We start from the raw sequence: 25,054 nt of genomic DNA, 5'->3' as shown, positions 1-25,054 counted from the left end.
GGAGGCAGAGGCAGGCGGATCTCTGTGAATTCGAGGCTGGCCAGCCTAGTCTACAAGAGTTTGAATGAGAATGACCCCAGCAAGCAGAAGAATTTGGCAATTTTGGCTACATGGTTCTGGATGGATTGAAAGTCAAGAAGGACACAAGAAAAGGGTTGTGGAATCTTCCTCTAAGGTTAAGGAAAGCCACCAAGGCCAGGCTTCTGTCAGGGACGTCCTGCATAGAGGCCAAGAGAAGCCACTATGTCAAGCTGTGAAGGTGAAGCCTGGGTTGTATTAGGGACCTAAGCTGTTAGAGATGCCAGAGATGTGGGATACCTGCCAAGGAGAGCTGCAGACCGGGCATGGAACCAGACTGAGAGAGAGAAGTGTGTTGCAGTCAACAAAGCTGGGGTGAGGGGGGTCATCTAAGTCCTTTCCATCAGACATGGAGATATAGGATTTAAAGTTTGCCCTGCTTGGTTTTGGTCTGGATTAGGTCCAGTATTTCCTAACTCTGCTTCCGTTCCCCCTTTTACAATACTAATTGGTATTCCATGCCATTGCATGTTGGAAGTATGTAACTTGATTTTTGTTCTTACAGCTGGCTACAGTTAAGAGATTATCTTGAAGCCGGGCGATGGTGGCGCACGCCTTTAGTCCCAGCATTCGGGAGGCAGAGGCAGGTGGATCTCTGTGAGTTCGAGACCAGCCTGTCTACAGAGTAGTTCCAGGACAGGCTCCAAAGCCACAGAGAAACCCTGTCTCGAAAAACCAAAAAAAAAAAAAAAAAAAAAAAAAAAAGAGAGAGAGATTATCTTGAGTCTCAAGAGATTTTGGACTTTTAAACAAACAATCTTGAGACTGAAAAAACTATGGGGACTTTTGAAGTGATACTGACTGCATTTTGCAAATGAAATGGCTACAAGCCCTTGGGGGCCCTAGAGTAGAGTGTGATGCTTTGAATGAGAATGGCCCCCATGGGCTCACGTGTTTGAGTGCTGGAAATGTCTGGGAAGGATTGAGAGGTTTGACCTTTTTGAAACAGGTGGGCCTTTGGAGGAGGTGTGTCACTGGAGGTGGGTTTTGAGATTTCAAATTCTGCAACAGGTCTGTTTCCCTCTACCTGCTGCCTGTGGATCAGGATGGTTCTCAGTTACTATTTCAGTTCCATGTCTGCTGCTTCCCGTCATGATGATTATGTACTAACATCCTAAAACTGTAAGCCCGCTCCCAGAGAAATGTTTCATTTATAGAGATGCCTTGGTCATGCTGTCTCTTCACAGCAATAGAACAGTGACTAAGACAGCTGCTGAGCCATCTTTCCAGCTCCAGAAGTGTATGTGTGTGTGTGTGTTTAGTGGACCTCTTACTAAAGTTAAGACAAAGAAAAGTATGGTAAAACTAGAAAAAAAGTAAATGTTAAAATTAAATTCTAGAACTACAATTTATTTTATCATTTTTTAAATGTTTTAAAAACATTATTTTATAATGAAAATACTTAAAATTCATCTCTCTCTCTCTCTCTCTCTCTCTCTCTCTCTCTCTCTCTCTCTCTCTCTCTCTCTTTCCAGACAGGGTCTCAGTGTCTTGGAACTCCCCATATACACCAGCCTGGCCTTTAACTCACAGGGATTCACCTGCCTCTGCCTCTGCCTCTGCTGGGATTAAAGGCACGTGCCACTACCGCCCAATTTAAAATGCATTTCTTTTCTTTCTTTCTTTTTTTTTGTTCTTTTTTTTGGTTTTTCGAGACAGGGTTTCTCTGTGGTTTTGGAGCCTGTCCTGGAACTAGCTCTTGTAGACCAGGCTGGTCTCGAACTCACAGAGATCCGCCTGCCTCTGCCTTCCAAGTGCTGGGATTAAAGACGTGGGCCACCACCGCCCGGCCTTAAAATGCATTTCTTAATAGGAAGTTTTATGGGAAGAGAAAGTCTTCTCTTCCCCCAAGTCCTGAAGATCAAACATAGGCGAGGAAAGCCCTCGCCCCCTCTCGCAGCTGAGCTCTGTCTACACCCCTTAAACTGGACCAAATGACAAAGATAGTTCATCTCCTCCAAAGGCCCTGTCAGGGTGCTGGTTGTCACATCTGGTAAGATTTCTGTTTTGGTTTTGAGACAGTGCCTCTATACATAACCCTGGCTGTCCTGGCAATCACCCTGTAGACCAGGCTGGCCTGGAACTCAGAGATCAGCGGGCCTGCCTCCCAAGTGTTTGGATAAAAGGTGTGTGCTGCCACTCCTTTTAAATAGCGATAAGTGTCGAGAAGCAAACTAAAGAGCACTGGCAAAGTGTGCTTGCTGTGTCAGCCTAGCTTCAAGTCAAATACCGAGGCTTCCCTACCACCAGCTGCTATCACCTAGCTTTTGTGGCTTTTGCACTGACTCAAAACCATGGCCTAAGGCTGAAGTAATGATCTTCCTGGTTTCTGCGGTGAGTGAGTCTCTGAAGGAGGGCTGGGCGCTAGCCGGTTTTATCCTGTTCCTGCAACTCTGTGTAAGAGGCAGAGTCTGGGTTGAGACCACAGCCGCTGCTAACTCCACCCCCTTGCTAACTCCACCTTCTTGCTAACTCCACCCTCCTGTTAACTCCTTCCTCCTTCTTACTCCTCCCTTTAGCTGCTGCTAGACAGTGGAGAAAAAGCTACTGAGGACCCAGGCAAAGCTCTGAAGCCAGATTATTCACCATCAAGTCTCATCTCTGCCCTGAGTTATGGGAATTTCTCAGCCTATCAGAGAACGCACATCCTAGGAGCTTATGACGTGACATGTACAGCAAAGGTGTACACACCCCGTGTTTGCTTTTACAACCCCAAACCAGCTCTGCGTCTTGGGTCACTCACTTCCTCTTTGACCTTCGGTTTTATAAAAGTTAAGAGGGTTGAACTGGACGGCCCAAGTTTGTTGAGGAGTATTCATTCCTTTACACTGTGTGAAGATGTGTCACTGGTTTAATAAAGAGTTGAAAGTTCAATAGTTAGACAGGAAGAAGTTAAGCGGGACGTCTGGGGAAAAAGAAGTCTCAGGGAAGAAAAAACGTGAGGTCTCCAGCTGGATGCAGAGGAAGTGGGATATGCAGGAAGAGAGGTAAAAGCCATGAGCCACACAGAAGCATGCAGATTAATAGAAATGGGTTAAGTTATAAGAGTTAGTTAGAAACAAATCTAAGTTAAGGCTGAGCTTTCATAATTATTATAATTCTCTGTGTAGTGATTTGGGGACTGGTGATCCAAAAAAGCTTACTACACAAGTTCTTTCCAACATTCAAGTTCTAGGTTTCCAGCCTCTTATTGGAAAACACTCAAGTTTCTATAGAGGTCTGGCGATATAGTGTTGCCTGTACAATGAAATTAATTTAATTTATTCTGAGTTGCTAGGGATTGAACTCCAGTCTGTTGTATTATTTATTTATTTATTTATTTATTTATTTATTGGTTTTTCGAGACAGGGTTTCTCTGTGGTTTTGGAGCCTGTCCTGGAACTAGCTCTTGTAGACCAGGCTGGTCTCGAACTCACAGAGATCCGCCTGCCTCTGCCTCCCAAGTGCTGGGATTAAAGGCGTGCGCCACCACCGCCCGGCTGTTGTATAATTTAAATGGTCACATTAATCTGGCCACTTGGCATCTACCATTATGAGTTTGTGTCTTTGGACATTATACATGGTTTCAGCTTTTTTTTTTCTGTTTGAGAAGTCACTTTTTATTTCAAATGTCAATGTTTAAAACAATCAAACAAATTATGCATTTTGTTAACAGTCATTTTCTTTAACTAAGAAATTTTTAATTTAATTTTTATCATATTATATGTATTTATCATATTTTCCCATGCCCCAACTCCTCCAAAATGCCTCCACTCACAAAAATCCAAACAAATAACAACCATTAACTCAAAAAAAAAAAAAAAGCAAAATAAAACAAGACAAAATAAAAAGCACACAAAAACAGCGAGTGTGTTTTGTCCTGGTTAACTGCTACTCCTGGAGTATGGCTGATATACCCAGTGCTGCTCTACCGCAAAACATCGATTGTTTCTGTCCCAGCAGGCAGCAATTGTATATAACTTCTTGGTTAGGAGTAGGACTTTGTGTACATTTTGCCCTTTCTGTGGTGGCTTTAGCTTTTTAAAGGGTATCCAATTGAAGTTCATATCTTCTGGGGGACCATAAAATAAAATAAAAAAAGATGAATGAACTCCAAGTAAAAGAGAAGCAAGGACACCTACCTACCTTTAAGGTGGAGCAGCAGAGGGACATGGTGTGGGCTGTCACAAACACCAAATTCCCAGTAAGCTGGTGTCAAACAGGCTGCTTTCACCTAGACAAGCCCCATCTTCCTTTTCTCCTAATGTCACCATTGTTAAACTGTTAGTGTGTTTACCCTCTGTTCACCAAAGACTTCAGGGAAGGTGGACAGCCAGATAGTGGTGGTGCATGCCTTTAATCCTGGCACTCTCAGAAGCTGGTGGATCTCTGTGAGTTCGAGGCCAGGCTGGTCTACAGAGTGAGTTCCAGGACAACCAGAACTATAAAGTGAAACCCCGTCTCAGAAACACTCCTACTCCCCCCACCTCACAAAAACAAAAAGCAAAAAAGGAAGAAAGAAAGGACGGACAAACACAGCTACTTACACCTCCGACTAATCCCAATCTTCCCTGCCCTCACAAAGAATGTGGCTGGCTCACTTCCCCAAATGCTCTTCCCCTTTAACATTTAACTGTTGCTCTTGACTCTTGTAGGTTCTCCTTCTAACTTTGTCCACCACTCCCACTTTGACTTTTGTCTTGGTTAGTTTTTAATTGTAAACTTGACACATAAAGTCACCTGGGAAAAGGGAACCTCAATGGAAGAACTGCCTCAGATTGACCTGTAGGTGTATTGATAGGGCATTGAGTCTTGATTGCCACCTGATGCAGGGCACAGGTCCTGTGGGAATATGGGACTTCCTGTGGTCCTTGAACTGTAGAGGAAAGCTAGCTGAGCCTAAGCCAATGGGTTTGCCTGTTACACAAATGTGCAGGGAGCTGCCGAGGCAGGCTCAATAAACAGCTGTGAAGAGCAGCTTTCCCTCCCCCTCCCCCTTCTGACCCCACACTTGCCAGTACTATAAGTAGACTGCCATCTATAGCCCCGAACACCGGAGTTAAATTACCCATGCTTAACCCAACCCACAAGCTCTCCTCTCTGCCAGCTCTCAGCTCTGCAGGGTTTTTGTTGTTGCTGGCGGTGGGTTTTGTTTTGTTTTTGTTGAGATGCAGTCTCAGGTAAGCTGACCTGGAATTTGCTTTATAGCCAAGGGTAGACTTGCAATCCCCACTGCTCCAGCCTCTGCCTCCTGAGTACCACGGATTACATGTGTGTGGCATCACACTTAGCTCCCCTGTATTATAACTTAGGAAGATCTGAAATCCCATAGACGCCCCCAGCTCTATTCTATATTTTCCTGTGTGTTAGAGGCTGTAGCTGTATTGTGGGTCATGTGACTAATAACATGCTCCGAGATGGAGATCCTAGGAATACTTGGGGTGAAGTAGCAAACTCTTTCTTTCTCTGTTCAAAGTTGGGCTAGAGTAAGGCCTTTCTGCTCTTTCCTAACTGTGAGACTGTATAGCCCAGTCCCATTGTGCTCTTTAAGCCCTGCATGCTAGTACTGCATGGAATCTGACCTTGGGCTTAAGAAAATGGACGCTCCCCCTCCCATCAGAATCAACTGGAGGGTAGCGTTAGCATCCAGATGCCATTTATGTGCCAAATATTTGTTTGCTTGATCCTTTGTTTGCTCCAGCGTTCTTAGTGAATGCTTCTGCCCTAGGAGTGGTGGTGCACACCTTTAATCCCAGCACTCAGGAAGTAGAGAGTTCGAGGCCAACCTGGTCTACAGAGTGACTCCTAGTACATCCAGGACTGTTTCACAGAGAAACAAGAAACTCTCTTGGAAAATAAAAATAAAGGCTTTGACATTTCTTGGCATCTTTCCTGTATTCTTTTTTTAAAGATTATTTATTTATTATGTATACAACATTCTGCCTCCATGTATGCCCGCACGTCAGAAGAGGGTGTCAGATCTCATTACAGATGGTTGTGAGCCACCATGTGGTTGCTGGGAATTGAACTCAGGACCTCTGGAAGAGCAGGCAGTGATCTTAACCACTGAGCCATCTCTCCAGCCCATCTTTCCTGTATTCTAGGCACACCATAGGGATCTATGGTGAAGGACAAGGGGCTCAAGTTCACTTACCAGCTGTACTTGTCCCTTTAAGGGGCTTCCCTAGAAGCTCATTGACCAGAGCTTTGACCAGAGCTTTGTCACCTGGCTACTTGTGAAGGAGATGGTCAAAAAGCCTCACTTTTGACTCTGCCACTTGGAGACAAGTCAGGGTTCTCTCTCTGAAAAGGAAATGGAAGATTAATACCTTGTAGGGTGTTACATCTAGCCGGTTATGTGCCACAAGGAAGGAGAGCGATGACACTTATGGGTTCCAAAGACTTTATTAAATCACCACATGAGCGGGTCACTGATCCATCAGGGCTGCAGGACAAGGACTCAGGAGCCGTGTTTCTCCTGACAGCTTTGAGCAAGGACAGAAGTGGGGTTTATAAGCATAAAATTCATAAACAAACATTTGTTGCCAAGTTATAGTTACAATTTCCACCAATCAGAAATCAAAGATTAGGTGCTTTCCTTGTCTGTTCCATCATTGTCAACTGACATTCAATGCAAGCCTTTTAGTCCAACCAACCAGATTCATTTGTGATGATTCTGTGGGAGAGAGGCCTTGACCTCTGGGCTCAAACTACAGAGGTTGAGAAACACTTGCAGACAGGCCTGCAGAAGGAGCTTACTTGGAAGGTTTATCAAGAGAAAGGGAATGGAAAAGCGGGGAGGGAAGGAAAGAGACTGACCTCTGGGGACAGGAGTGGCAGAAGAGAAAAGACAGAGAGAGACACACACAGAGAGAAAGAAGAACAGGTAGAAGTAGGCAGAGTTCCTCTTTTTTCTTTTCTTTTCTTTTTTTTTTTTTTTTTGGTTTTTCAAGACAGGGTTTCTCTATAGCTTTGGAGCCAGTCCTGGAACTAGCTCTTGTAGACCAGGCTGGTCTTGAACTCACAGAGATCCACCTGCCTCTGCCTCCCAAGTGCTGGGATTAAAGTTGTGTGCCACCACCACCTGGCTTGGAGTTTCTCCTTCTAAAGGGACAGGATACTGCCTGCCCTGCATGCAAGTGTGAGACAAGGGTGATGCACTCTGCAAGATCCTCCCAAGGGGCAGATCAAACACAATTTGTTCCTTCAGATGTTAGGAACAGCCATAATATTTCTAAGAACTAAAGGTGCATAATGGCTATCTCTATGGTTGAGGGAAGAGATTGGTCAGCTATTGGGAAGATCTCAGCTCCCCTAGGGCTTGGGAACCTGAACTTTATTTCACTCTGCAGCTAAAATGGAGTCTGAAGTTAAAATGGCAGTCCTTCAGCCAAGGTGCGTTTGCATGCTGTCTTCAAGGTGGTTTCGCATTCCTACCATACAGAGACTTCTCAGAGCATCCCGAGTCAAGTACACACACATTTCTAAGTTCTGATTGTTGATATAAATCTATACATTGTACAGCATAGCAGTTAAGAGTCCACACTGACTGGCAGGGGACTTCTCTAGCATATGTGAAGCCACAGCTTAGTCCTAAACACAAGAATCTAAACTTTGGAGTCAGAGACATGAGCATTCAAATCTGTTCGATGCCACTCTATAGACATAGACAAGTCACTCAGGGCCTCGGTTTTCTTACCTACAAAGGGTAATTGTTATTTCTGCTTCCTAGGTTGGGGTAACAATTAGTTAGACAGAGAGACCCTGTCTCAGAAACAAACAGAAGCAAAACCTCAACCAATGTTGATAAAGTTATGAAACTGCTGGGACCAGCGACATAGTTCATTGGTAAAGACACTTGCTGGCAAGTTTAATGATCTAGCTTGATCTCGGGGGTCTATGAGGTAGTAGAAGAAAACCAGCTCTCAAGAGTTGTTCTCTGATTTCCACATACACAAAGTGGTATGTGCATACACATAGATAGATAGATAGATAGATGGATAGATAGATAGATAGATAGATAGATAGATAGACAGACAGACAGACAGACAGACAGACAGACAGACAGATAGATAGATAGATAGATAGATAGATAGATAGATAGATGATAGACAGACAGACAGTGGCAGCAGTGGGCACGAGACCACAGAAAGGCAAACAATCCCAGGCAGGGAGCCGCATGGTGGGTGAGAGATGGAGATGGATAGGCACCACCATGCAGAGGAAGTGGGTATTTATTTAGAGGGTTATGGAAGGGAAAGGGGAAATGGGGCAAGAGGAGAGAGAGAGAGAGAGAGAGAGAGAGAGAGAGAGAGAGAGAGAGAAGGAGGGGAGCCATAGTGTAGCTACCTCTTTGGGAGAGAGATGGAAAGATAGAAAGCAAAGAGCTCAGACTGGAAGTAGAAGGAAGATCTGCCCGTCTCAGTGTGTGGGGGTGGGGTGGGACTTGTCTCTTGAAGGGACAGGAGACCATTACCTAGATAGATGATAGATGTAATTAAAAACATTCAGTCACTGCACAGATCATACTGAACTATATTTGAGCACATCTGTGAAAAGTCAGGAGCTCCCTGGGCAAGGATGCCACCTCTTCTCCTCCTGGTGGTACTTAAACATTGAAAGCAACCATTTTTAACTGTCAGTCATATACAAGTCTACTTGCCTTGTAAAAATTTAAAACATAACAGAGGAGGCTAAGGTCCCTTTTAACAATCATATCCCTTGCCATCCCAGGAAGTCAAAATCATTAGCAGTTTGTTCTCTTCCATCAGGCCTTCCCTTACATATTTTATAGACCACATACACACACCTGTAGAAAATATGAAGTATTAAAAATGTCACTTGGAATTCCTTCTTCAAATGAGCTTGGTCTTTCTTTTTTATGTACAGGGAATGGGATCCAGAACCTTGCAGATGCTAGGCAAGCCCTTTATCACATTAAATACGCACATTAAAACTTTTTCTTGTTTTGTTGAGACAGGGTTTCTCTGTGTAGCCATGGATGTCCCGAAACTAGCACTAGCTCTGTAGACCAGGCTGGCCTCAAACTCAGAGGCCAGTCTGCCTCTGCCTCTGGAGTGCTAATGTTAAAGATACGCGCCACCACACCTGGCTGGTTTAAAAAAGATTATTTTTAAAAATTATGTGTAGGTAGGGCTGGCGAGATGGCTCAGTGCTTAAGAGCATTGACTGTTCTTCCAGAGGACTCAGGTTCAATTCCCACCACCCACATGACAGTTCACAACCATCGATAACCACAGTTTCAGGGAACCCAGCACCCTCTTCTGGTCTCTGAGTGCTAGGTATGTATAGGATATACAGACATAAATGCAGACAAAACACTTGTACACATTAAATCAATAAAAATTTAAAATATGTGTATGTGTGTGTGTGCATGTGGGTATGCGTACATGGCGTGTGTAAGTGGGTGCCAGTGCCCTTGGAGGCCAGAGACAAAGATGCCCTGGAGCTGCAGATACGGATGCTTGTGAGCTGTGAGAGTGCTGGGAACCCAGCCCTCTGGAAGAACAGCCAGTGTTCTCACCTACTGAGCCATCTCTCAGCTCCTCCTCTTTGTACTTTTTACTTCGAGACAGGGTCTTACTAAGTGATCCACACTGGGCTTGAGTTCTCAGACTGAGCATGAACTTTGCATCCTTTCTGCCCCAGGCTCCTGAGTAGCTGAGACTTCAGGTCTTCAAAACTGGGGCTGGCTTTGATTACATTTTTCTCTTGAATTCCTGGCCCTCCCCCCACCTACCAGTGCTGGTATTACAGGTGTGCACCACCACACCCAAATTGGTTTGATTTTTTTTTTCAAGCTCTCCTTTTGCAGCTCTGCCTGGGTTGGAACTTACTACCTAGACTAGGCTAGTGTCAAAATCACAGACTTCTTTCTGTCTTTGCTTCCTGAGTACTGAGATTAAAGGCAGGCACCACCAAGCCCAGTCATTTTTATTTTTTGAGACAAAATCTCTAGCTGGGTGTGGTAGTACATGCCTTTAATTCCAGAACTTGGAGACAGGCAAATCTCTACAGCCTGGTCTACAGATTGAATTTAAGAAGAGCCAAGGCTACACAGACAAAAACCCTGTTTCAAAAAACAACCAAACAAACAAACAAATAAGACAGAATCACAGGTAGCTAAGGCTAGCCTTAAACTCCCAATTCTGCCTTCACCTCCCAAGCGCTGGAATATAGTATGTGACCCCATGCTCTTTGCTCAGGCCTCTCTCTCCTTTTTTTCTTTTTGAGGTAGGGCTCACTAAGTTGGCCGGGTGAGTTGTGAACTCGCTCTACAGCCCGTGAAGGAATGAATCTTGTGATCCTCCTGCCTGTGAGCCTCCCTAGCAGCTAGGATTGCAGGCCTGCACCATCTGGCCCATCTTATACTGTTTTCTGATTTTGGAAATTCCCTCTGTTGCTGACTCTAATGCGCTCTCCTCCTAACCCTTGTATTCAGTGCCTTCACCACTCTTAGGACCAGAGAGAACAAATTTTATTCCTACTTCGCACACTGTGCCAACCCTATAACGAGCTCAGATTCCTGCTTCCACCCCCACCACCCTCATTTGATTGTTCAGTGTTTGTGTGGAGATAAATGAGATAATTTCTGTGAAAGCAGCTTAAGTTCTTTTCAAGGTTGGGATGTGAGGAGAAGTGATAGTTTGTTCCCAGGGTAGGCATGTGAACAACGAGTTGTCCCCCTTCCCACCTAAGACATGCTAATTTTTATTTAGACAGTTCTGAGGCAAAGTCTCATACTATAGCTCAGGTTGGCCTGAATCTCACAGCAATCCTTCTGCCTTAGCTTCTCAAGTGCTCGGGATCACAGGCCTGAGCCACAATATAAGTTTGTGATGATTATAATGTGTTCTGATGGCCCAAGTTCGATTCCCTGGACTCAGGTGGTAGAAGGGGAGAAGACACTCCTGCAGGCTGTCCTTGGGCCTCCATGTCACATGAAACATAGAATATGCATGTATGTGAACTCAAACACATACTAAGTTGGGCGGTGGTGGCGCACGCCTTTAATCCCAGCACTCGGGAGGCAGAGGCAGGCGGATCTCTGTGAGTTCGAGACCAGCCTTGTCTACAAACAAGAGCTAGTTCCAGGACAGGCTCCAAAACCACAGAGAAACCCTGTCTCGAAAAAACAAAGCAAAAAACAAACAAACAAAAAACAAAAACAAACACATACTAAATGAATGAATGTAATATGATATAAAAATGTATTCACTAGCCAACAAGACAGGAGAGAAAGGCTTACCATCCCTAATCACTGGGGAAACACTGAGAAGGTCAACGACCGTGGGTCATGGTCATGTAGGTCAGTGTAGAGATTCCTTAATGAACTGGATCAGAGCAGCATACACTTGTAAGCCTTCCACAAGAGGACAAAGGTAAAGTTTCAGTCTGGGCTATTATTAATATACTGTTTCATAAACAAACAAAACCAAAACCAAGAGCCAAAGTGCAGACACACACCTGTAATCCCAGCCTTTGGGATGCGGAGGCTGCAGAATCTGAAGTTCACTCATGATCATCCTCAGCTCTATATAAAATTTGAAGCCAGCCTGGCCTATATGAGACCCTGTCTCAAAAACTAAATTAAATAAATTAGAATGAAAATTAGAAGCAGGTAGTGTGGAAGTTGAGTAAGAATGGCCCCCGTTGGCTCATCTATTTGAATGTTTAGCAGCACCACTTGAGAGAGATTAGGAGGTGTGGCCTTTTGGAGTAGTAAGTATGTCACTGGGAGTGAGCTCTGGGATTTCAGAAGTCCAAGCCAGGCCCCGTGGCTTGCTCTCTTCCTGTTGCCTGAGGATCTGGATGTAGAACTCTCAGCTACTTCTTCAGCACCATGTCTGCCTGCGTGCCGCCATGCTCCCTGTCAAAATGATAATAGTCTAACGCTAATAGTAAACCAGCCCCAATTAGACACTTTTCTTCATAAGAGTTGCTGTGGTCATGGTGTCTCTTCACAGCAATTGAACACTAAGGCAGGTAGACCCTGCAAAGTCTTGTGTCCATTCTTTTCTCTCACTTTTTGTTTTGTTTTGTTTTGTTTTTTTTCAAGATGGAGTTTCTCTGTGTAGCTGTGGAGCCTGTCCTGGAACTCCCTCTGTAGACCAGGCTGGCCTCGAACTCACACAGATCTGGTTGAGTCTACCTCCCGAGTGCTGGGATTAAAGATGTGTACCACCACCGCCCGGCTCTCATCTTTTCTGATCCTAACTCCTCTACTAGGCCCCACACAACTACCTGAACCAGCTTAGAATTGCTTTACTTATAAGAACCAGCTTACATGTTTGATAACTTTTCACTGAGTCCCACTGCTGATCCCCATTTCTTATTTATTGAAGAGAAAGTCTCATGCAGCCTGATCAGAACTTGAACTCCATAAGCAGCCGGGGGTTGACCTTGAGCTCTGATCACCCTATTATTGTAAACAGTGGGGTTGCAGGCATGCACCACTAGGCATGACTAATTTTTCTTCATTATTTTTGTTAAAGTATTTATTCATTTATTTACATATTTATTTATGCTTGTGTGTGGTGCATGCATGCCACAGCCCCAGGTTGGATATCATGTATGAGTTGTTTCTTTCCTTGTACATGTATCCAGGCTGGTTTCAGACTTATAGGCTTCGGCTTCAGCCTCCCAAAGATGGGATCCCAGGTTTTATTGCCACACTCAGCTCTTCATTTCCAACGGTCACACGTTTTCTTATGCAAAGACATGTACCACATTCATTTGTGTGCTATTTTGTTTGTGTTTGTTGATTGATGTTTTTTATTTTTAGACAAGGTCTCACTATGCAACCCTGACCGGCCTGGAACCTGCTATTTAGACTAGACTGGGCTTGAACTCATAAAGATCTGCTGGTCCCTGCCTCCTGAGCGCTGGGATTAAGGTGTGCACCATCATGCCTGGTGGTTAGTTTGTCTTTTGAGACAGGGCCTCGCCTAGCCCAGCTTGGCCTTGAACTCCTGATCCTCCTGCCTCTACCTTCCAAATACTAAGACTACAGGCAGTCACTACCATGTTTGGAATCATAATTTATTTGGCCAGGGTTTTGTGGGTGGATGATTAAGTTATTTACATGTTCAATTATTTTTAATAATGGGGAATAGCTTTATGTGTGTATGCATCTATCAGATTTGTCCAATTTGCAGTGTGGGCCATATTTGGATATATTCAGCCAATGATAGCCATGAATTGAGCCCAGGAAAAATAGTAAATTTCAGCAAAACATCTTAAGAATTTTGTAATTTCTTTTGTAACTCAACTGTGTTGTTTCTGAGCATGAGCTTTGTACATGACAATGTCAGCTGCTATGTGACAAGGTTGAGCATTCCCTGGTGGGGGTGGTGCCACCTTTAACCCAGCACTCAGGAGGCAGAGGCAGGCAGATCTCTGAGTTTGAGGCCAGCCTGGTCTACGTAGGGAGTTCCACACTAGCTAAGGTGACATAGTGAGGCCCTGTCTAATTTTTTTTAAAGATTGGACATATCTGATTCCAGATAATAATTTCATTAATCAGAAAAGAGAGGTGGTTTCAACTTGGAGTTCATTAGATTTAATCCTTTTTTTTTTTTTTTGGAGATTTATTTTTTTTAGTTATGTGTATGTGTGTGTGTGTGTACTGGTGTGTTGAATCCCTTGGGCCGGAGTTACAGGTGGTTGTGAACCTGATGTGATAACAGGCCCCTAGATCTCAGCACAATTGACTCCATGATGAAAGTACCATTCAGATCATAAAGCTCACCTGCCAGAACTAAAACAGAGGCCTAATCCATCACACCACAGAGTTCTGGGAAAGTCTAAATGTACTAACCTTGCTTTTTGGCTTCTGTAGTTCTGCTTCTGGCTAACTGTTCTTGTTAACTGAAGTGTGTCAACCTAGAACATGGTTTTTGTGCTGACAGGCACTCTGCTCATCCCTAGTTCATAAACAAGATGTTCTTTTAAATGTGTGTGTGTGTGCCACCTGATGTGGATTCTGGGAACTGAACTTTGGTCCCCCTGCAAGAGCATTAGGTGCTCCTGAGTGAGTGTTTCTGTTCTTTTTTTTATTATTATTTATTTTTCAAGACAAGGTTTCTTTGTAGCTTTTTTAGAGTCTGTCCTGGAACTAGCTCTTGTAGAACAGGCTGGCCTCAAACTCACAGAGATCTGCCTGCCTCTGCCTCCCGAGTGCTGGGATTAAAGGCATGTGCCACCACCACCCAGCCGAGTGTTTCTGTTCTTAAATGTACTTCTAACATGAACTACAAAGTGGAAGCTCACATAGGTTGAGAATTTTACCTAAAGTCACCCAACTAGTAAGAAAACTAAAATATCATCTTGGCTTTCTGAGTTCAAATATTTCCCCCATTGTGTATTATACTACAATATACAGGAGAGTCATGGGGACACTTCAAGATAAAACAAAAGCTTCAGTCATAGCAAGACATGATGGTGCATATGGCACATGGTGGCAGAGTCAGGAGGATCAGGAGGCCAGCTTTGGCTGCATACTTAGAGGCATACTGGGCTTCACGAGACCCTGCCTTAACAAAATTAAATTAAATTAAATTATACCCTGTAGCACAAATAAAAAATCCCAGAGACAGATATTGGAGTTCAACCTAAAGATCAGACAAGCAAAGCAGCCAGTCACTAACTCTTACCTCTAGCTCAGACCAAAAATGGGTGAACTCCTATTATAGGCAGAGGCTGCTTGTTTGTTCCTGTCTGGCTGCCCAGACACAAAAGCAATCACACAGAAACTATATTAATTAAAACACTGCTTGGCCAATCACCTAAATGTATTGCTAGCTAGCTCTTATATCTTAAATTAACCCATTTCCATTATTTTGTGTATTACTGTGAGGCTTGTGGTTTACTGGTAAGGTTCTCTGGCATCTGTCTCCTTCGGCAGCTACATGGCATCTCTCTGACTTTGCCTTCTTTCTCCCAGAATTCAGTTTAGTTTTCCTGCCTAGCCAAAGGCCAAAGCAGCTTCTTTGTTAACCAAAGATAATAAAACATATTCACAGCATACAGCAGGGAATCCCACATCATCCTATCTCTACGTATCCCGAGGGCTCCACACTCCACACTCCACTGAGAGTCCCTCTCTCTGTCCAGCCATGCTTCTCCTGTCTCCACCTCCGTAGTGCTGGGATTAAAGGCATGGGATCCCAAATGCTGGGATCACCTTTGTGTGAGCTCTATTTCTCTTTTAGACAGATTCAGTCTTGTGTAACCCAGGGTGGCCTTGACCTCACAGAGATCCTTCCACCTCTGTCTCCCCATTTCTGGAATTAAAGGTGGGTGCCACCACTTCCTGGCCTGTATAGTTGATTAGTATGGCTGCTTTGGCTACTGATCTTCGAGTAAGCTTTATTTATTAAAACACAAATAATACACTACTATAAAACCCAAACAAACAAACAGATGAAAAAAATGTTGGCCATTATCACTTTCTTTCTTAACAGGGCACTGGAACCCTGGTGTTGGTTGGTTCCTAGACTTCTCCTCCACAGCAGAGTTCACAAACTGTTAGAGTTGGGAGGATGCTTTGGAGTTAGTTTACAGCAAAGCAGAGACCTACTACAAGAGTCATCTGGGGTAGGAAGAACCCTCTGGCACTGTCCAATCTCATTTCCTCCTGTCCTGTGCTCATGGCTCTGGCGTTGTGTAAGGACAGGCACGAACAATTTGGAAGGGAACATCTGAGACAAACTAGCAGGGACAGCTGGGGTGGGGCCAGCCTGGACAGCATCAAAACCATAAGCAGGTTTTCTGAGCTGGCCCTTGAACAATTTTTTCTCGGATGATTTTGAGAATGTGCACTATTAAAAGTCACATGGACATAGAAGGTGCAACTGGAACTCTCCCGGGGAAACAGTGATGCATGATTTAATTTGAGGACTTGATTCATAGCTGTCAGAAGCTCAGAGATGAGGCTCCCTGCTGGAAAAAGGCTTCTTGAAGTAGTAAAAACCGAGGAGACCTTTTCCAGACTGAATAACCTTGCGTAATTATCAACCTCACTGAGCTCAGTTCCCTCATCTAAAAAATGATGCTTACCTCAGTGGCCCACTAATGTGGGAATCCCCTCTATGTGCTGTAATTACCATTAATGAATAAAGAAACCGCCTTGGCCTGTTGATAGGGCAGAGCTTAGATAGGCGGGGAAGATGGAACTGAATGCTGGGAGAAAGAAAGGCGGAGTTAGAGAGAGACATCATGGAGCTGCCAGAGTCAGACATGTTGAATCTTTGCCAGTAAGTCACTGCCACGTGGTGATACACAGATTACTAAAAATGGGTTAAATTAAGATGTAAGAGTTAGCCAATAAGAAGTTAGAGCTAATGGGTCAAGCAGTAATTTAATTAGTACTTAATTAATACAGTTTCTGTGTGATTATTTCAGGTGTAAGCTAGCTGGGTGGCAGGAAAAAACAAGCAGGCCCTGCTCCGACAGCCCACCTAGAAATATCATAGCTACCACAGCTAGCTCTTTGCTTTTGCTCTATCTCTTCCTCCCCTTCTCTTCTTCTTCCCATCTCTCCCTCCTTTTTCTTTATTCCTTTCTTTGTATTTCTTCTTTTTCTTTCCTCCCTCTCTATTTCCCTCCCTCCCTTCTCTCTCTCTTTCTTTCGTCTTTCTCATGTCAGGATCTCATATATCCTAGATATCCTTAAATTCACTAGATAACTAAGGATGAACTTCCAACCCTTTATCTCTGCCTCCCAAGTGTTGGAATTATAGGTGTGAACCTCCATGTCTATTTATGCTTTGCTAAGGATCAAAACAAGGTCTTGTATGTGCATGCTAGGCAAGAGCCAACTTCATCACCAGGCCTATATAGTATCCCTTTTTCACCAGACTGGGGATGCTGATGGCTGGTGTTAGGGGAAGGCACTAAATATTTAGCCCAAGTATAGGAAAACTCTTGACATCTAGATATCCAGAAAGTAAGTTTGGGGATCCTTGACTCTTCTTAGTCGATAGACATGGTGCCCACTCATTTTGACTGCTTAAAGAATACCCATTCACCACCTAAAAATAAGAAGGGAGTCAAAATATTGGGTGGTGGTGGCACACACCTTTAATCCTAGCAGAGGCAGGCAGATCTCTGTAAGTTTGAGGCCAGCCTGGTCTACAAAACGAGTTCCAGGAAGGCTAGTACTGTTACACAGAGAAATCTTGTCTCAAAAATTTTTTAAAAAAGGGAGGGAAATCAGCTGGGAATGTAACTTAGTGGAAGAGCATTTGTCTTATATGAGCATGGTCCTAGGTTCAGTGTCCAGTACAAAGACTAGAGGGAGGAGGGGGACATGCTTCTCTTGGCAGCTTGGAAATGGTGGGAAGGATCCACCAATACAGGGCTATCTAAGACCATTCAAATAGAGCTAATCTTGCTTGCTGTGGTTATAGTAGTCCTTATTCCATCTCAGGAATACTTCTCTCTGCAATCGATAGAAAACACATGACAGAAAACCACAACAAATCCAAATGCAGAACTGTGGTACCTAGCCCCAATGGATGCATCTCCAATACAAGTCCCATACCCAAGGTTCAGGGATCATTGTGGAAGACAAAGATCCTCACAGAGGATCGGAGAGTTTGCTGGCTCCTAGGAATGTCAGAAGTGACACCCATAAAGGCTCACCAACACGAATTCCTAAACAAGGACGACAATAGACATGCTACCATGGATGGGGGAAGCCCTTGAGGCCTCAGACCTACACAAAGAGCTACAGTCAATTAAGGAATGCGGAGAGTGGGAGAAATCGTCTTCCCCAGGGAGAAGCATACCAAATTGTCATCCAGTACCAAATGGTCAGCCCTGAACACATACGTGCAAGTAAGATCATACAGATGGAGCAGTTGTATTTATATATTTAGGGATATGTATGTCTGTTGTTGGTTATTTTACTCTTTTGGGGGGCCTGCCCCCCAATATATCACACACAGAGTCTTATTCTTTCTTATAAATGTTGGGTCTCAGTTTGGATTGTTTCTACCTAGTTTTTCTTAAATTATCCCATCTATCTTTTGCCTCTGGGCTTTTATCTTTCTCTATTTTTGTGTATTTTCCCTTACTTCTTTCTCCGTGGTTTGCTGTGTAGCTAGCTGGATGACTTCCCCCTGATGTCCTCCTCTCCTTCTTTTCTCCTTCTATTTATTCTCTCTGCCTGCCAACCCCACTTATCCTTTCTCCTGTTCTGCTATTGGCCATTCAGCTCTTTATTAAACCATTGGTGTTTTAGACAAACAAAGAATCACAGCTTTACAGAATTAAACAAATGCATATAAAATTAAACAAATGCAACATAAAAGAATGTAATACATTGTTTGCATCATTAAACGAATGTTCCACAGCATAAACAAATGCAATACACGTTAAAATAATATTCTAAGCATATGTATATGCACATACATGTATGTAACAACAATTAATGAAAAAAAGAGACCATGAGTTTGAAAAAGGTACATGGAGGGTTTTGAGTAGTGGTTCTCAATCTTCGTAATGTTGTGACCTTTTAATACAGTTCCTCATGTTGTGGTGACCCCAACCATAAAATTATTTTTGTTGTTACTTTGTAACTGTAAGTTTGCTACTGTTATGAAGTATAAGGTAAATAAATATCTGTGGTTTTTTTTTTTTTTTTTTTTTTGGTTTTTCGAGACAGGGATTCTCTGTTGCTTTGGAGCCTGTCCTGGAACTAGCTCTTGTAGACCAGGCTGGTCTCGAACTCACATTCACCTGTCTCTGCCTCCCAAGTGCTGGGATTAAAGGCGTGCGCCACCACCGCCCGGCTAATATCTGTGTTTTTCGATGGTCTTAGGCAACCCCTGTGAAACGGTCATTTAACTCCCCAAAGGGATCAAGACCACAGATTGAGAATTGCTGTTTAGAGAGAAGAAAGGGAAGGGGACAATGATATAACTATAATTTCAAAAAAAATAAATAATTTTTTTTTAAAAAAGAACTGAAGAAAAGAGCTGAACATCCTAGGCGTAAAGCAGGGAAGGTTCTGAAATTTTGCCTTTTATCAGTTTTCCTCAGCCTCAGCAACAGGCTCACAGTGTTCTGTTTGGACAGTGGTCCTATGGGCATGTGAACTCAGGCAACACTCTTCAAAGTGAACTAGAATTCAGGAGAAGATGCTCCATGCAGGGCCCTGAGGGAAGTAAGGAAGGGACCCTACTCCTGAGGATTGCTGTTTTTGCTCAGAAGTTAAAATTGGAGAACCCAGTGCCTGTGTGCTCAATCCTGACCTCATGGTCTATGACAGAACAGCTAGACTCTAGCTGCTAGAAGATGGGCAGAGGGTCATCAGTTCCCCGGGGCTAAGCTGGGAATCAAATAAACTACAGTCAGGAAGGGAGCTGGAGATGGGGACACAGCAAACAGGCCTCCCTTAAAGCCCAGCACCCCATCCTGTCTTCACCCCACCATCAGTCCTTTGCCAAGGCCTGGGGTTGCCTCTGTTTTCAGCTCTTGGGGCTCTTCTTTTCAGTTTTAGGGGATGAGGAAGAGATGCATCGAGATGCTAGGAGGCACATGGCGGGTGCTATTTATTGCTTGGGCCAAACTCCGATGGCCTAGAAAGAGTATCTCTGACACTTGCTACTTTCTGGGAATCAGGGAGGCTCATGACAAACAGTGCCGGGTGATGCTCAGTACTCGTTTAGCAAGAACTTTGTAGTCCATAGCATGGGAGAGGCCTGAGCAGGTGATGGAGGAAGGTCATTGGTTAAATAATAAAGAGACTGCTTGGTCCTCATAGGTTAGAACATAGGTGGGTGGAGTAAACAGAACAGAATGCTGGGAGGAAGAGGAAGTGAGCTTAGACTCCATACCTCTGCTCTCCAGGACAGATGCTATGCTTCTGCTCTCCAGGGCAGATGCGATGAAGCTCGGACCCAGGATGGACATAGGCTAGAATCTTCCCAGTAAGCACACCTTGGGGTGCTACACACATTATTAGAAATGGGCTAGTCCAGGTGCGAGAGTTAGCTGAGAATAGGCTAGATATAATGGGCCAAGCAGTGTTTAAAAGAATACAGTTTGTGTATTGTTATTTCGGGGCATAAGCTAGCCAGGTGACCAGGAACTGGGGTGGCAGGAACACAGCCCGCAGCTCCTACTACAGAATGACGCCCAAACGTGAGGACAACTGAATCCACAGAAAGCCCAGCCCGCAGCTCCTACTACAGAATGACGCCCAAACGTGAGGACAACTGAATCCACAGAAAGCCTGAGAAAGCTTGGGAAAGAATAAAGTAAAGCATGTTTTCTTGGTAGCAACAATTTCTTGGGTCTGCTCTGCTTGCTAGAGGCAAGCAAGTAACTATGGAGCTTTTTGAGTGTTGCTTAATAACTGTTGCAGTTTGCTTGCTGGCAGGGACCTTGAAATGCCTAGAGTTGTAGCAATAAACATGGCTACAGCCGGTACCTCCACCAAGAGGCTGGAAAGCTAAAGAATTGACTGGATCTAGCCGGCAAAGGCACGGCTTTCGTCCTACTGAGATTGCTTGGTAAATTAAAGACTCATGTGGTCAGAAAAAGAGAGATATACAGTAAAGAGAGATTCAAAAGCAAAGAAAATTTCTAAATGGTTTACAGTGTCTTAAAAATACATGCAGGCTAAAAGTTAAAATTCTTAAAGTAAAAAACAAAAAAAAAAGGAAGAAAGAGAGTAGTTGGGTGTGGTAGGACACACCTTTAATCCCCAACACTTGGAAGGCAGAGGGAGATTGACCTCTGAGACTTCAAGGTGTGGTAGCACATGCCTTTAATTCCAATGCCTGGAAGGCAGAGACAGAAGGATCTCTGAGAGTTCAAGGACAGCCTGGTCTACAGAGTTATTCCAGGACAAAGATATACAGAAAACCTGTCTCAAAAAGTAAAAATAAACAAAATAGAGGTAAAATAAAGCCGCACAAAGATGGAAAATAAACAGAGAATTTTGATACTGTATGCTATTATGCTCTGTTTGAATTGTTTGAATGCTGAGGAAGGAGCAACAGCTGCTAAAAAATATTTGTTTATAAATGCTACTGAACTAATCCAACATAGATATTTTGAAAATACCTTGACTTCAGAATTTGGATCTAAGGATATGATACTTTGGAAAAGAGATTCTTTTGTTTTCACAGATGATGACACCCTGTGGATTGCTTCCATCCCAATGGTATGATAGACCACGCCCTCCTGAAAGGTTGCTGTGAACACCTTCAAAAAATTACTTCACTCAATTGACGACTGAGATGAACCTAGCACACAGGTTATACCCTGAAATATCTGATTAACAACGCCCCCATTCAGCAGGAAGCAGTTTGGAGAGAAAAAACTGCGCCCATGTTCCCAAATATTGTTTATAAATGTTCTTTTACATTTAAAGAGGGAGATGATATAGGTATGAATAATTTGCATTGCTATAGATTTTAGGGTCAATTTTGTTATATGTATATATATTTCTGATATTGATTAAGGTATTGTGATTGTGTAGCTCATGTAAAAATGTTATGTATATAAGTTGTTGTTGTAATAAGAGCAGTGGGCTGCGTCCCGCCACCTGGCTAGCTTTATACCCGAAATAATTACACGGAAACTGTATTCTTTTAATCACTGCCTGGCCCATTAGTTCCAACCTCTTATTGGCTAGCTCTTACATATTGATCTAACCCATTTCTAATATTCTGTGTAGTACCACGAGCTGGCTTACCAGGGAGATCTTAACCTGCGTCTGTCTGGAGTGGGAGAATCATGGCGACTCCTTACTCGGCTTCCTTCTCCCAGCATCCTGTCTGTTTACTCCACCCACCTAAGGGCTGGCCTATAAATGGGCCTAGGCAGTTTCTTTATTATTTAACCAATGACCTTCCTCCATCAAGTTGTTAATGAATAGTTATCTATAATAGTCAAGTTTGTAGTCATGTTAGATTTTTTAGATGTACATAGATATATTTTAGATAGACATTCTTCATATCTTTCAAAGACTACGGAATATGCTATTTAATGTTTCAATAACTTAGGACTTTTCATGACAATGACACACTCTGCTCCTGGCAGCACCAATCTACTTCAAGAAGAAGATGGGCATCGAAGAGGATCCTTATGGAGTTTGATAGCCATTTGGGCAAGAAACTGCTCTTGCCTGGACTGTTGCATAAACTGGACACAAAGAACCCGCAGAGAGAGGACTGCTGAAATTGCCTAAAGGTGAGGTGACCTTTTGGGGTTCCTGATTCATGAAGGAGTCTGTGAGACATTTTGCAGGACACAGCAGATAGTGACTGAACTGACTTTGAAATTTCCTGCTTCATGGAAATGTCTCTGGATACTATGGACCTGTAGGCCGAAGATGGATGCCCCAACGGTACAGAGAAACTTTGGGTGACTGTTCAGGCAGTGAGATGTCTCTGTCATTTCTAGAGTTTGGAAGTTGCTTATTTCTTGTTTGCTTAGGTAATATTGTATCTTTCTGGAGTCTTTGATGGAGTTGAAGAATAGTTAGTTGTAGTTATAGTTTTCCTTTGTTATGATAAAAGATAAAGTAGATGTAAATATTGTAACTGTAATTCTTGCTTGATAACTGTTTTGTTATATGTAATTTTGCTATGTTAAAGTTAAAGCCTTCCCTTTTTGTTTAAGTAGAAAAAGGGGAAATGATGGAGGAAGGTCATTGGTTAAATAATAAAGAAACTGCTTGGCCCTCATAGGTTAGAACATAGGTGGGTGGAGTAAACAGAACAGAATGCTGGGAGGAAGAGGAAGTGAGCTTAGACTCCATGCCTCTGCTCTCCAGGACAGACGCCATGCTTCTGCTCTCCATGGCAGATGCAATGAAGCTCGGACCCAGGATGGACGTAGGCTAGAATCTTCCAGGTAAGCACACCTTGTGATGCTACACACATTATTAGAAATGGGCTAGTCCAGGTGCGGGAGTTAGCCGAGAAGAGGCTAGATATAATGGGCCAAGCAGTGTTTAAAAGAATACAGTTTGTGTGTTGTTATTTCGGGGCATAAGCTAGCCAGATGACCAGGAGCTGGGGTGGCAGGAACACAGCCCACAGCTCCTACTACAAGCAGGGAAAGACGGACACAGTGACATCACTGAAGGGACTTTCCAGGGGCTGTCTTATCCGCTCCGTTCACTCATTCATGCAGTTACTCAGCAGCTACGTCTCTCAGACCCCATTCTGTCCACATGAGATACATGGCAACAAAGAAGACTTGCTATTCCCATCTTCATGTCTTGTGTTCTGGCAAGAGGAAGACAGTCTTTTTTTTTTTTTTTGCAACCAATCATGGTGCTTATGTGCCATCCCAGAAGAAGGAAATAGGATCTGCAGCCTCCTCGATCGGCTTTGTCCCATGCTCTGCTTTCTTTTCCTGAGGAGTTGCGTATGTGTGTGTTTGGGGACTGAACCACCGGCCTCACATTCTAGGCAAATGCTTTACTTTGTATTTAACACTTTTCAAAACATTAAGCCTTTCAGGTCAGCAAGGTCGCTCAGAGGGTCCAGGCAGTTGCTACTAAGCTTGACAACTTGAGTTCAGCAGATCCCCCACCCACATAGGAGGAGGGAGCTGACGCCTGCCGGTTGTCCCCTGACTGTACACTTGTGCACACAGCCCAGGAATAAATATTTTTTTAAAAAATTAAATTATACTTATTTGAGAATGATTTCTATTTGTTTGCCCATCTTTCTGTTTGTGTAGACACAAGGTTTCATGGAGCCCAGGTTGGCCTTAAACTCACTACGTGGCAAGAATGCCTTAGCTTCAGAGCTTCTGGCTCTAGGTCACCAAGTGTTCAGGGGGAGCCTGGTGCCTTTGGATTTAACATGATGAGGGCATCATCTGAGGCTTCAGATGGCTTCCCAGGGCTGCTGTAAGGGAATGTCACATGACGGGTTATTTCAAACATTCTCACAGTTCAGGGGATTAGAAATCTGAAATTAAGGTGTTGGTGAGATTAGTTCCTTCTGGAAGCTTGGGAGAGCCATCTGTTCCATGCTCTTCTCCAGGTTTCTCCTAGTTTCTGGCAATTCTTGGAATGCCTTGGTTTGTAGATGCATCTTCTGAAGCTCAGGGTCTCTCTCCAATGCTGGGTGGCATTTCCCTGGGCTGATGTGTGTCTAAATGACTTAAAAATTTTTTGAAGATGTATAACTCTGATTTACCTGGGACATACTATATTAACCAGACTGACCTAGGCCTCACAGAGCTCTGCCTGCCTCTGTTTTCCGAACCCTGAGATTAAAGGTTAAAGGTGTGTGCCACCATGCCCAGTCCAAATGCCCTTCTTATAAGGACAATGGTCACATTGGATGTAGGGTCTAAGGGAGACCACTATGAACTCATCTCGAACTAATTAAGTTCACAAAGATTACACTTCCAGATAGGCTCCCACTTAGAGGTACCAGTGGGTGATAATGCCAGGGGGTCCTACTCAGTTCAGTGCAGACAGCTCGGGTCCTGCCTGTTGAGTTCAGGAGTCTTACCCAACTCGGCATTTCAGGCTACATTTGGTGTCTGGCTTTGTTCTCAGTCTTGACTTCCTGTCCTGAATCCCATTTCTCAGTCTGGACCCTGCAAGTCTATCCTTTAGATAATATAAGCCAGATCGTATTGGATTCATGGGAGCTGCTTGGACACGGCCCTCTTTGACCTTTTCACCAATGATTTACGTGCTCATCAAAGTTGATATTACAGTTCCATTCATTCATTTAGTGTGCTTGTGGGTGCAAGCACGTAGGCATGCCCTTGCCGTGGCATACATGTGGCAGTTAGAACTATAGAACCTGGCTCCCGCCCTCCAGGCAGGTCCTGTAGTTTGAACTCAGGTCACTAGGCTTGGTGGTAAACATGTCTACCAGGCGTCTCGCAGGCCACTGCATATATTTTTAACTAGCACTAGGAGAAGGATGTCAGAAAAAAGCCCTGGTACTCAGCAGAAGCAGTCAACCACAGCTCTAGTGCT

The sequence above is a fragment of the Chionomys nivalis genome, chromosome 5 (assembly GCF_950005125.1).
Source record: "Chionomys nivalis chromosome 5, mChiNiv1.1, whole genome shotgun sequence".
In the NCBI taxonomy this organism is placed as follows: Eukaryota; Metazoa; Chordata; class Mammalia; order Rodentia; family Cricetidae; genus Chionomys; species Chionomys nivalis.
The sequence above is the reverse complement of the archived record's forward strand: the minus strand, read 5'-3'. Positions refer to the sequence as shown.